Raw genomic sequence first — 11,655 nt, forward strand, 5'->3', positions numbered from 1 at the left:
ATGAGATAACAATGAGCTTCGTTTTCACGTCAGGTACGAATTTCCCTACAGATTGCCTATTAATGGCATCTACTCTACAAGTTTCGAGCGGTCTTAGGCGCTGCAGTCATGGACTGTGCGGCTGGTCCTGGCGGAGTTTCGAGTCCTCCCTCGGGCATGGGTGTGGGTGTGCTTGCCCTTAGGATAATTTAGGTTAAGAAGTGTGTAAGCTTAGGGACTGATGACCTTAGCAGTTAAGTCCCATAAGATTTAACACATTTTTCTACAAGTTTACTTGAGGTAAACTTCATAATTTTGCGACTTCCTTTCCCGTATAATTTCCTAAATCTGTTTAAGCAGATTGAAGAAGCCTGTAAAACAGTAATGTTCATCTCATTTGAAATTCAGAGGACCTAGTCTCATAGATATTCTTCGGTGACGGTGTATTCACTCTCACGAGCAGTTCTAAATATTTTGCATAGTTTTTCTTTCGCACTTTTGCGAGTTGCATTTCGGAACATGTTTTTGGACTTCTTGTAAATCTTTCCTCTGTACAATTCGTATTCAAATTTTTCAGACGAAACAGACTATGTACGTTGCTTACGTATAAGCGTTTTCTTACTCCTTCATTTAACTAAAAAATTGTAGCCTTTCCGTTCGGTAGATGCTTTCTTTGGGCTTGGAAGGTACACTACTTTTGGTTCTGGATTTGAACTAGCAAAACGATCATCGTTCGAACTGCAATTCACAGTATCGTCTGACTTATTTCCTGTTCGCTCTAATGTTTCTCACAATTTCTATTAAAATATCGATATCATTCGAATGAACGTCCAAGAAATTAAGTAATAAATAACGTATATGTAGGTCATCAGGAGAAGTAGGTGTTTTCGATTACATACCATGTTTTTGGTATTTCATTTTTCCAAGGTTGAAAACATTGATTAGATTCAACATCACTGTGTAACTGTGGAACCGCCGGCCGGTGTGGCCGAGCGGTTCTAGGTGCTACAGTCTGGAATCGCGCGACCGCTACGGTCGCAGGTTCGAATCCTGCCTCGGGCATGGATGTGTGTGATGTCCTTAGGTTAGTTAGGTTTAAGTAGTTCTAAGTTCTAGGGGACTGATGACCTCAGAAGTTAAGTCCCATAGTGCTCAGAGCCAACTGTGGAACCTGGAAAAAGGCAGATGCTATTAGCAAGTAATTAAGAAGAAGCCACAAAGAAAATTAATTCACTTTTTCACTTTAATCTCCATTGTTAACACTTAGTGCTACAGCAAAGACAACTGCTAATTATTATGGATATTAAATGAGTTACAGATTAGAGCTAATAGCAGTTGTTAACAGCTGTGTCAGAAAAATTATCAACGGTAACTGAAATTCGCGTCAAATATCGATCACATTGTGCCATGTTATCTGTTCGAGAACCGCTTAAGTGAAAAGTCGAGTCATCAAAAAGATAATTTTTCCAGTGAAATCTTCATATTCATGCAACAATATAACATTTCCATGTTGCACCACATTTCAAAAGCTTCTATTCGCTTCTTGTCTAAGCTATTTATCGTCCGTGTTTCACTTCAATACATGGCTACACTCAATACAAATAATTTCGGAAAGGACTTCCTCACACTTAAATTTCTACTCGACGTTAGCAAATTTCTCTTCTTCAGAAATGCTTTTCTTGCCATTGGCAGTCTGGATTTTACATCCACCCTATTTCGCCTATCATCAGTTATTTTGCTTCCCAAACAGCAAAACTCATTTACCACTTTAAGTGTATCAGTATCGCCTGATTTAATTCGACAGCATTCCGTTATCCTCGTTTTGCTTTTTTTGACGTTCATCTTATATCCTCCGTTCAAGATATCGTCCATTTCGTTCAACTGCACTGCACAGTCCTTTGCTGCCTCTAGCAAAATTGCAATGTCATCGGCAAACCTCAAAGTCTTTATTTCTTCTCCCTTGACTGATTCCTACAAATTTTTCTTTTTTTCCGTTACTGCTTGCCCAGTATACAGACTGAATAACATTAAGGATAGGCTACAACTCTGTCTCACTCCATTCTCAATCACTGCTTTCCTTTCGTGCCCCTCGACTCTTATAACTGCCCTCTGGTTTCTGTACAAATTGTAAATAGCCTTTTGCTCCCTGTATTTTGTCCCTGACACCTTTAAAATTTGAATGAGAGTATTCCAATCAATATTGTCAGAAGCTAGTTCTATAAATGCTATAAACGTAGATTTGCCTTTCCTTAACCTATCTTCTATGGGAAGTTGTAGGGTCAGTAATGCCTCGCGTGTTCTATAATTTCTCCGGAATCCAAACTGATCTTCCCCGAGGTCGGCTTCTACGAGTTTTTCCATTCTTCTGTAAATCATTCATGTTACTATTTTGCACCCACCACTTATTAAGCTCATAGTTCGATAATGTTCACACCTGTCAGCACCTGCTTTCTTTGAAACTGTAATTATTATGTTCTTCTTAAAGTTTGAGGTATTTCGCCTGTCTCGTACATCTCGCACACCAGATGGAAGAGTTTTGTTATGGATGGTTCTCCCAAGGCTGTCAGTAGTTGTAATGGAATGTTGTCTACCTCCGGGGCCTTGCTTCAACTTAGATCTTTCAGTGCTCTGTCAAACTCTTCATGAAGAATCATATCTCCCTTCTCATCTTCCTCTTCGTCTTATTCCATATCCAGAATATTGCCCACAAGTGCATCTCCCTTGTGTAGACCCTCTATATACTGCTTCGATCTTTCTGCTTTCCCTTCTTTGCTTAGGACTGGTTTTCCATCTGAGCTCTTGACATTCATACTGGTGGTTCTCTTCTCCAGAGGTCTCTTTATTTTTTCTGTAGGCAGTATCTATCTTACCCATAATGATATATGCTTGGAACTATAGCAACCAAATTTATTTATAAAACAAAACGCAAAACACAGATGCTGTGAGCTACACTTTTGGGATCTTAACATTAGTTGACACATTGATTTCAAGTAGACATGTACTGCATTAGACCTCATAAATGAGGTTACCTTTAACCAAGATAAAACGGTTATACAATCTTTGGTGCTAATTGAGTCGTCTGTGATGTACAGTACACGTAATCGTTTATACGACATGATGAAAATCGTCCCATACTTCTTTACAGAGCGTAGGGGAGCGACACGGGAGACACGCCTTAGTAGGCAGGGTCCTAGTGGAGGTGGTTTGCCATTGCCTTCCTCCGACCGTAATAGGGACGAGTGATGATGATGAAGACGACACAACAACACCCAGGAAAAATCCCTGACCCCGCCGGGAATAGAACCCGGGACCCCGTGCTCGGCAAGCAAGACCAAGAGCTCCGGACTGTCTTTACAAATTCTCGCTGTTCCAAGGATATTACGAATAGCAGATTTCACAGTAGAACATCTTCCTTGCAGTAGTACTTGAGGCCATGATACATCGCCGGTCCACAAGTCAGCCATCTTCATGCACAGATAAGTAGTACAAAATGAAGGAGTCTGCCTTCAAATGTAAATGTTCCTGAGCTACGGACATTCTCGAAATCTTACGCAAAGCAACGTTAACGTTAAACGCTGCCTGTCTGACAAATAAGTAACTTATCCCCAAGTCACGGTAAATACTGTTACAAAAGTAACGAAGAATTATTTTTTATATGTGCCAACAAATAGCTGAAAAAATCTTTCAGAAACAAACCAGCTACAAATACGTTACCCTAACATATCCCTTCCGTTATCCACAAACCCCTCGCCTTCGTTGCGTATCGGAACTGGTTTTCGTAATTGAGTGCCATCTGGGTGACCAGACAGGGTGATATTTTGCCATTTTGGCTACTAATAATAGGATTTTGAGCAATTGTTTTAAATAAATGCAACCATCGGCGTTTGGGAGATATTTTTGTCGACCAACGCGGATTTTCAGCGACACAGACAGATGCAAGTATATTTGTATGCACCGATTTTACTTTAATGTTATTTGTAGTTACCATTACCGCTACGTTGCCTTGTTAAATACTGTAATATTTCAACTCCAAAGCTCTATCAGTCACCAAATAATGATTCCAGGGCTAACATTAAACTGCTATAGATAGGTAATTATAATAGCGAGTACATATTTTTAACTCATCATAACGTTAGTGGACGAATCAAAATTGGTTTTTCTCTTCTCTCTTGCTACAAACTTATCTGTAATTAGAAACAGCCACAAAGACACTCAGAACAAAAGCCATAACTTATTTTAAATTCAACTGCAAGTAAGAACTGAACATTAAAAAAACAACAACTGAGTTCAAGCAAGGCCAACAACGTGCAGTAGCTGGTCTCGGCTGAAGTATGGATGAGCGACGTCTCTCAGTTTCAGTTCACGGCAGCTAGACCATGTGTGATGTCAGTTAGGTGATAGGGGGCCCAGACTCCCTGGAATGTGCCCCTCCCACATTGGCTACGTCCTTGCAGCAGCAATGCGATGTGTACAGTAGTGCAAGACAGGGTTCCTAAGAAAATTATAATAGAATATCTGAAGCATACATGTATCGAATTTATCATGAAAGTAGTCCGTGCACATAAAAAATAAAGTCATGATGGAATTACATAGTTCCTTTCATAACAGGAGTATCAAAATGAAGCGTTTCCATCTCCTGAATGGATATTAGTATATAGGCACTCACTGTTCTGTTGTGTTGTTCCATTGTTAGTACTTTTTCCATCCTCCGTTCATCCTAATTACTACAAGATATCTCTTTGGTATTAATCTTGTTAGGTTTTGTAGTTCTTGCAGTGAAATTGTCGCCCACTCTTCACCTATCACTTTTTTCATCTCACACACGGCCGCAAATTGCCTTCGATTGCTATAATCATGCCTTGCAAGTACTCCCAAAAGGTTTCTACGGGTTTCAAATCCGGGTTAAGTGCAGGCTAGCGCAAGACATCGATATCTTTATCTTCAGTCCACTTTTTCGCTCTAGTAGAAACATGCACAGAAGTATTATCTTGTTGAAAAATTGGACTGTCTTCCCCCAGGTCCTCGCACTTTCTAATCAAGTTTGTGTCTGGTATCTCAGTGCACATGTTAGAGTTCATTCTACTACTCAGAAAAGTAATGCGTGATTTACCTTTAGCGCACAAAGCTGTCCAAAACATGACACTTCCACCACCAAAATTTCTGCTCCGCTCTCAGATCATGCCAATAATATTTAAGTCAATCCCGCCCATCTAAATTAAACTTCTTCTCATCACTGAAGATCACTTCAATCAGATTCTGATGTCCAAGGAATGAAGTCTGTTTATCTTTGGATGTTAGAGCAGTTTTCTGCAGTCGTTTCTCGACAAAATTTGTCGTACACTACTGGCATTTATTGGTAACCGAAAATCAACAGCACACAGAGAAGAATAACGGTTTCTGGCGTCTGCTTTGCGGAAAAGTAACCGTTTCGATGCCTTAGATACTCTCCTGCTTCACCCGTATGTTCCGTTCTGTACGTGACCCCAGGGGCTTAGCATTCATTTGCCGGGTACGGTCTTGGCGACCCCGGGGTTCCTGAGCTGGGGACTGGTAAGCGCCGCCAGTCCCCTGTCACCGTAAGCTCTGGGCATGCTTCAACGACCACCGTGCGGCGCGGCGGTGGAATGTTGTGTGTCTCAGGGAGTGGGGATCTTGGCTTGGCCGCCCGGATCGCAGGGATGGAGTAAACCTCTATAAACAACCCCTCAATCTCAAAGTGTGCTGCGCGCCGATGAGATGCATGGCTGTTGAGGTGGAACAGTCGTTAGCGGGCAACCTCTGGTGAACCTGCCGCACCTCAGTTGTATAAGGCTTACCTAGGCACGCGGGGCTCTGTCTAGGTGGACTTCTAGTGCCCTAGCTGCTCGTGGGACCGAGATGGAACCCTCGAACTTTTATTCTTCTCCTGCCAGCGGAAAGGGTGGGCCGCTGGTAGGTTCTAACACCCAATCTAACAAGAGGGCTCGTGTAGCCAGTCCTCCTGATTTAGGTAGTCGTAACAGAACGCATGCTGCTTCGCCGAATGTGTTTCTTGTAATTAAAAGAAAAGATGGGAGTTTCGAAAAAGTTTCACCATTTTATATATAGAAAGGCTTAGAAGGCATTGCTGGCACCTTGAAATCTGTGAAGCGCTTGCGAAATGGCATCTTGTTGTATCTTCTGGAAAACCTTGTTGGTTGAAACATCTAGTTTCCAGCAAGTCCAGAATCTTCAGAAAGCACAACTACTTGGGGAGTTTGCGATAGAGACTGAATTTCACAACACCTTGAACTACAGCAAGGGTGTTGTGACTTGCAGAGATCTCGTTGACATTCCCCAAGACGAACTGAAGGCTGAATGGTCCTGGCAAGGAATTGTCGACGAGCAACACGATATGAAACGGGTGGATGGTGCTCTCATAAGGACTGACTCGTTCATCCTTACATTTAACAGCACCAAATTGCCAGAGCATGTGAAGGCAGGTTTCCTCCGTCTCAGTGTACGGCCTTATTACCCCAACCCCATGCGGTGTTTTAAATACCAACACTTTGGGCACACTATTCTCGGCTATAGAGGGGAAGCCACTTGCGGGAAATATGGAAAAGCCGCCCATGAGGGAGTTGGTTGCTCCTCTCCTCCCAAGTGTGTCAACTGCTCTGTGGATCACCCCGTGTGGAGTAGGGAATGCAGAGTTTTCCTTGAGGAACGGAAGATCCAGGAACTTAAAACCACAAAACGCATTCCGTATGGAATGCAGCCGGCCACGTTCGCTGGTTCCTTTTCTTCCGTTCTCAAACAGCCAGTGTTGAAAACCGATGCCGTTACACAAACGGAGGTTGCTACTGTCAGCACTAGCACCTGCGTTTGTCAATGTACGTGTGCTGCTGCCGTTCCTGTGAAGCCTGCTGCTTCCCCCCAGCCTTCTGACCAGGCCGTGGTAGCTGACGTCATGGAACTTCCTGTCCCTTCCCGGGTCCAGTCTTGTGCATTGCCCAGCGCTGCTACACCCCCTACTGCTTCTGAGGTTTTGGCACCAATGTCGCCTCACGCCAGAAAATCGAAGCCAAAGACAAGGGTGAAGACTCGCCCGCTAAAGGAGACCGACATTCTACAGTCTGCTGATGTGGATGTCATTCTCTCTGACGTCACTCTCGACTCCTCTTCAGAGATGATGGAGGTTGATGTCAGATTGGGGCACTCATCTCGCCCCAAAACTGAGCCTCCGTCTGTTGTGGGCTCTCCTCCCTGACAGAAAGTGAGAATGAAGGTACGCCCACCGTGATAGATGGCTCCCATTATACAGTGGAACATGAATGGATTCCCGACACATGTGGAGGAACTGAACCTCCTAGCACGGCAACGCCCCCTGTGCTTGTGTTTACAGGAAACGCATTTAAAACCATCTGATACTCCTGTACTAAGGGGTTATACGTTACATCGCAAAGATGACCTGACTGGAGACAGGGCCAAAGGCGGTGTCGCCGTGTTTGTCAACAATGGCCACCACTACTCTGCTCTCCCCCTGGATACTGACCTGCAAGCAGTTGCAGTTGAAATTCATTCACGTCGGAGGCTTACCGTTTGCTCCTTTTATTTACCCCCTCTGGATGCAATAACCTCTTATCGACCAACTCCCCCGCCCATTCCTCCTCCTGGGAGACTTCAATGCCCATCATGTCCTGTGGGGCTCCACTTCTCTTTGCGCTTGAGGTCGAATTTTGGAAAGCCTCCTAACATCTCAAGTGTTGTGCATCCTCAACACAGGTACTCCGACTCATTTCTCTACTGCTACTGGGTCATTCTCAGCCATTGACCTATCTTTCTGCTGTCCAACCCTCACCGACTCTGTTCACTGGGGGTCATTGACGACCTTCATTCCAGCGATCACTTCCCCATCCGCATTCATCTCCTGGATGGTGTATTGCTGGAGCAGTGGCCTCCATCATGGATGATTGGCAGGGCTAACTGGCCACCGTTCACTCGGTTGGCTGTCTTTGAACGCCACAACAGCGTACAGGAATGGGTGGATCACATCAAACTTGCGATCCATCATGCTGCTGACCTGTCCATACCACAGTCTTCTGGCACTCTTAAGCGGCGCCTTGTGCCTTGGTGGACAGAAGAGTGCCGTTCAGCCATCCGGGACAGGCATGCGGCTCTTCGACGATTTAAATTCCGCCCAGCAGCGGTCAATCTTACCGCTTTTCGAATCGCGAGAGCCAGGGCACGCCGTGTCATTAAAGAGAGCAAGAAAAGGTCATGGTAGCAGTTCCTGGACTCCATCAACCGTTCCACTTGTTCCACAAATGTATGGAAAGTCATCCGCAGGATTTCCGGTAAACGCAGCCGTTTACCAATAGCGGCAATCTTGAGCCTGGGATGCCTCCACACGACGCCCAGAGCCATTGCTGAGACGCTGGCAGAGTATTTTGCACGAAGTACTGCCACTGCAACCCAGATTCCAGCGTTTTGTCGCTACCGTGCGACTGGTGAAAGAGCGAACTTGAACTTTCGGTCGAACAGTTCTGAGGTCTACAACTCCCCTTTCTCCATGCGGGAACTTGAATCGGCACTTACTGAGACTTCTGACACTGCACCAGGTTACGACCGCATCCGGTACTCCATGCTTCGACATCTGCCACCGGCATCAAAGGAAATCTTCCTCGAATGTTTTAATCTCATATGGCAGACTGGAGTGTTCCCCACCTCGTGGAGGGAAGCAATCCTCATCCCTCTCCTCAAACCAGGATAGGACCGCACATGTCCCAGTAGTTATCGTAGTATCGCCTTGACCAGCTGTGTTGGAAATACCCTGGAACGGATGGTTAACCGTCGTCTGATCTGGCTGCTAGAGACCAGACAGCTCCTTAGCCGCTTTCAGTGTGGATTCCGGAAATTTCGGTCCACGGTCGACAACCTGACCCACCTAGAGGCGGCTATTCAGCAGGCTTTCCTCCGTCAGCATCACTGTATCGGTATCTTCTTTGATATCAGTAAGGCATATGATACTACTTGGAGACACTGTATTCTTACACAACTCCATCAATGGGGCTTTCGTGGCCGCCTCCCCATTTTCATTCGGTCTTTCCTGTCTCAGCGTTTTTTTCGGACCCGCGTTGGTAACACACTGTCTGATCGCTTTGAGCAAGAGAACGGTGTCCCCCAGGGCAGTGTTTTAAGCGTTACTCAATTTGCCACAGCCATCGACAGTATAACGTTTACAGTGAGGAGTCCAGTAGAGTGCTCATTGTTTGTGGACGACTGCTGTTTTCTGTTCCTCCTCCAGTGTTGTAACCGTGAGCCTTCAGTTGCAGCTAACAGTGCGGCGGTTAGAGGAGTGGGCTGCAAAGACGGGTTTTCGGTTCTCTGCCGATAAGTGTGTTTGTGTTCATTTTAATCGTTTTCATCGTCTTTTTACTTTGCCTGCCTTGCATATGAGGGATACTGTCCTACATTTTAGAGACACAGTGCGGTTTCTGGGCCTAATTTTTGACTCCAGGTTGTCATGGCTGCCACACCTACGTGACTTGCAAGCCAGAACCCTTAAGGCACTGACCATCCTTAAGTGCCTCAGCCACAGGTCTTGGAGACCGGACAGGGCGTGTCTCCTTCAGTTTTATCGAGCTTTTGTGCGTTCATGGCTGGACTATGGGTGCACAGTATATGTCTTATTTGCAGATCCTGGACGCTGTTCACCATGCTGGGATTCGACTGGCCACGGGTGCTTATCGGACCAGTCCCATACCCAGCCTCTGTGCTGAGGCTGGCGAACCGCCACTTACCATCCGGCGGCAGCTCCTGCTGGTGCGCCAGGCTTGTAAGTTTCTTACAGCTCCCATCTCGCCTGCTCACCATCTTGTTGCCCATCCACCTCTGGACCGCCTACGTTGCCGTTTGGGATCCGTGTGCAACGTGTACTAGAGTCCCTCGGTGTGGAGCCTGTGCAACCCCAAATCCTGGGTTTTAACCGCCTGGCACCCTGGTTACTGAAGAGGCCCGGAGTGATTTTAGATTTATTGCAGTACAAGAGAGACTGCACTCCTGCCACCGTTTTTGATGCAGCATTTTCTGCCATTTTATCTGGGCACCATGACTATGTAGATGTTTTTACGGATTGGTCGAAACAAGGGGATTCCGTTGGTTGATCACTTGTTTTTCCAGATCGTGTCCTCAAGGTCCAACTGCCTCAGACTTTTACTGTCTTTGATGTAGAATTGTCTGCGATCTTGCGGGTACTGGAGGAGATGAGACATTCTTCCTCTCCTAAATTTCTTTTCTGTTCCGACTCGCTCAGTGCCCTTCACTCATTGCACCGTTTGCTCACTGTGTGACAAGCTCGCCCATATTTTATGTAAGTGGCCGCCCAATGACAATTTCCTCTGGCATTCTTGTTGCTATGTTTTCCCTTTCCTTACGTTTTACTTTCTTATGTAGCATTTTCCTTCTTTTCCAGCTTTCTCTGAGTGTGTGTTTCCGTTTTATTAGGTCTGCCCACATTCGTTCCTTTTAATGTGTGTGAGGGCTCTGATGACCTCGATGTCGAGCACCCATAAGCCCCAACACACCACCACCACCGTTCTGTGCGTATTGTGCACCCAATCTAACGAAATTATCAATCACTATGCTTGAACAGTTCAATAACCTGGTGACTGATGATAGTCCGATTTCCGTGAACGCACAGGGTTTTGGTTTTTCATTACATTATACGACGGCTGTTCAAAAAGTAAGGTGACGTACATTAGATTATCGATATTTTTTTTGTTATGTTGGTACACATGTCCTGAACATATGTTCACAGTTTAAATTGTAGAGCATACTTCGTTTGTTTTTGACAGACAGAAAGGTTAGACGTGTTTTAGCGTGCTCGGAGATTTTAGATTAGTATAAAAAAATGAAGCAAAGAATTTGCGTTAAATTTTGTGTGAAAAATGGAATCAAGAACTCCAACACACTTGAAATGTTGACCGTGGAATACGATGAGTCTGCTCTAAGTAAGAAAAATGTTTACAAGTATACAGGTTCTTCCAAGATAGCCGAGAAGATACCAGTGACGAAGCTCGCTCTGGACGCCCCAGCACATCAACAACAGACGATAATTTCGAAGCTGTGCCGAACATTGTTTTGGAAAATCGTCTAATTACCCTAAGAGAAATTGCTGAGGATGTTGGCATACCGGTCGGATCATGTCATGCAGTTTTTTCGGATGTTTTGGGCATAAGACGTGTGTCAGCGAAGTTTGTTTCAAAAAACTTCTCAATTTTGATCAGAAGAACCGTCGCATGAACATCGCTCAGGAGCTCTCGAATGACGTCAATGATGATCGTGATTTGCTCAAAAAGGTGATAACTGGTGACGAAATATGGTTCTACGGTTATAACGTGGAAATCAAAGCCCAGTCGTCCCAGTGGAGGCATCTTCGAAAGCCAAGACAGAAAAAAGCACACCAAGTTCGATCAGACATCAAAGTTTTCCTCACTATTTGTTTCACTTACAGTGGAGTAGTGCATCACGAATTTTTGCCTCAAGGTCGTGCGGTCAATAAGGAGTATTAACTAGGCGTTATGCGCCGTTCAGAAGCAATACGCAAAAAACTTCTGGAACTGTCGAAAAACAGTTCATGGCTTTTGCATCATGACAATGCACCTGCTCATTCAACGTTGCTTGTGAGAGATTTTTTGGGCAAAAACAACACGACAA

This window comes from Schistocerca gregaria, chromosome 8 (assembly GCF_023897955.1).
Source record: "Schistocerca gregaria isolate iqSchGreg1 chromosome 8, iqSchGreg1.2, whole genome shotgun sequence".
Taxonomy (NCBI): Eukaryota; Metazoa; Arthropoda; class Insecta; order Orthoptera; family Acrididae; genus Schistocerca; species Schistocerca gregaria.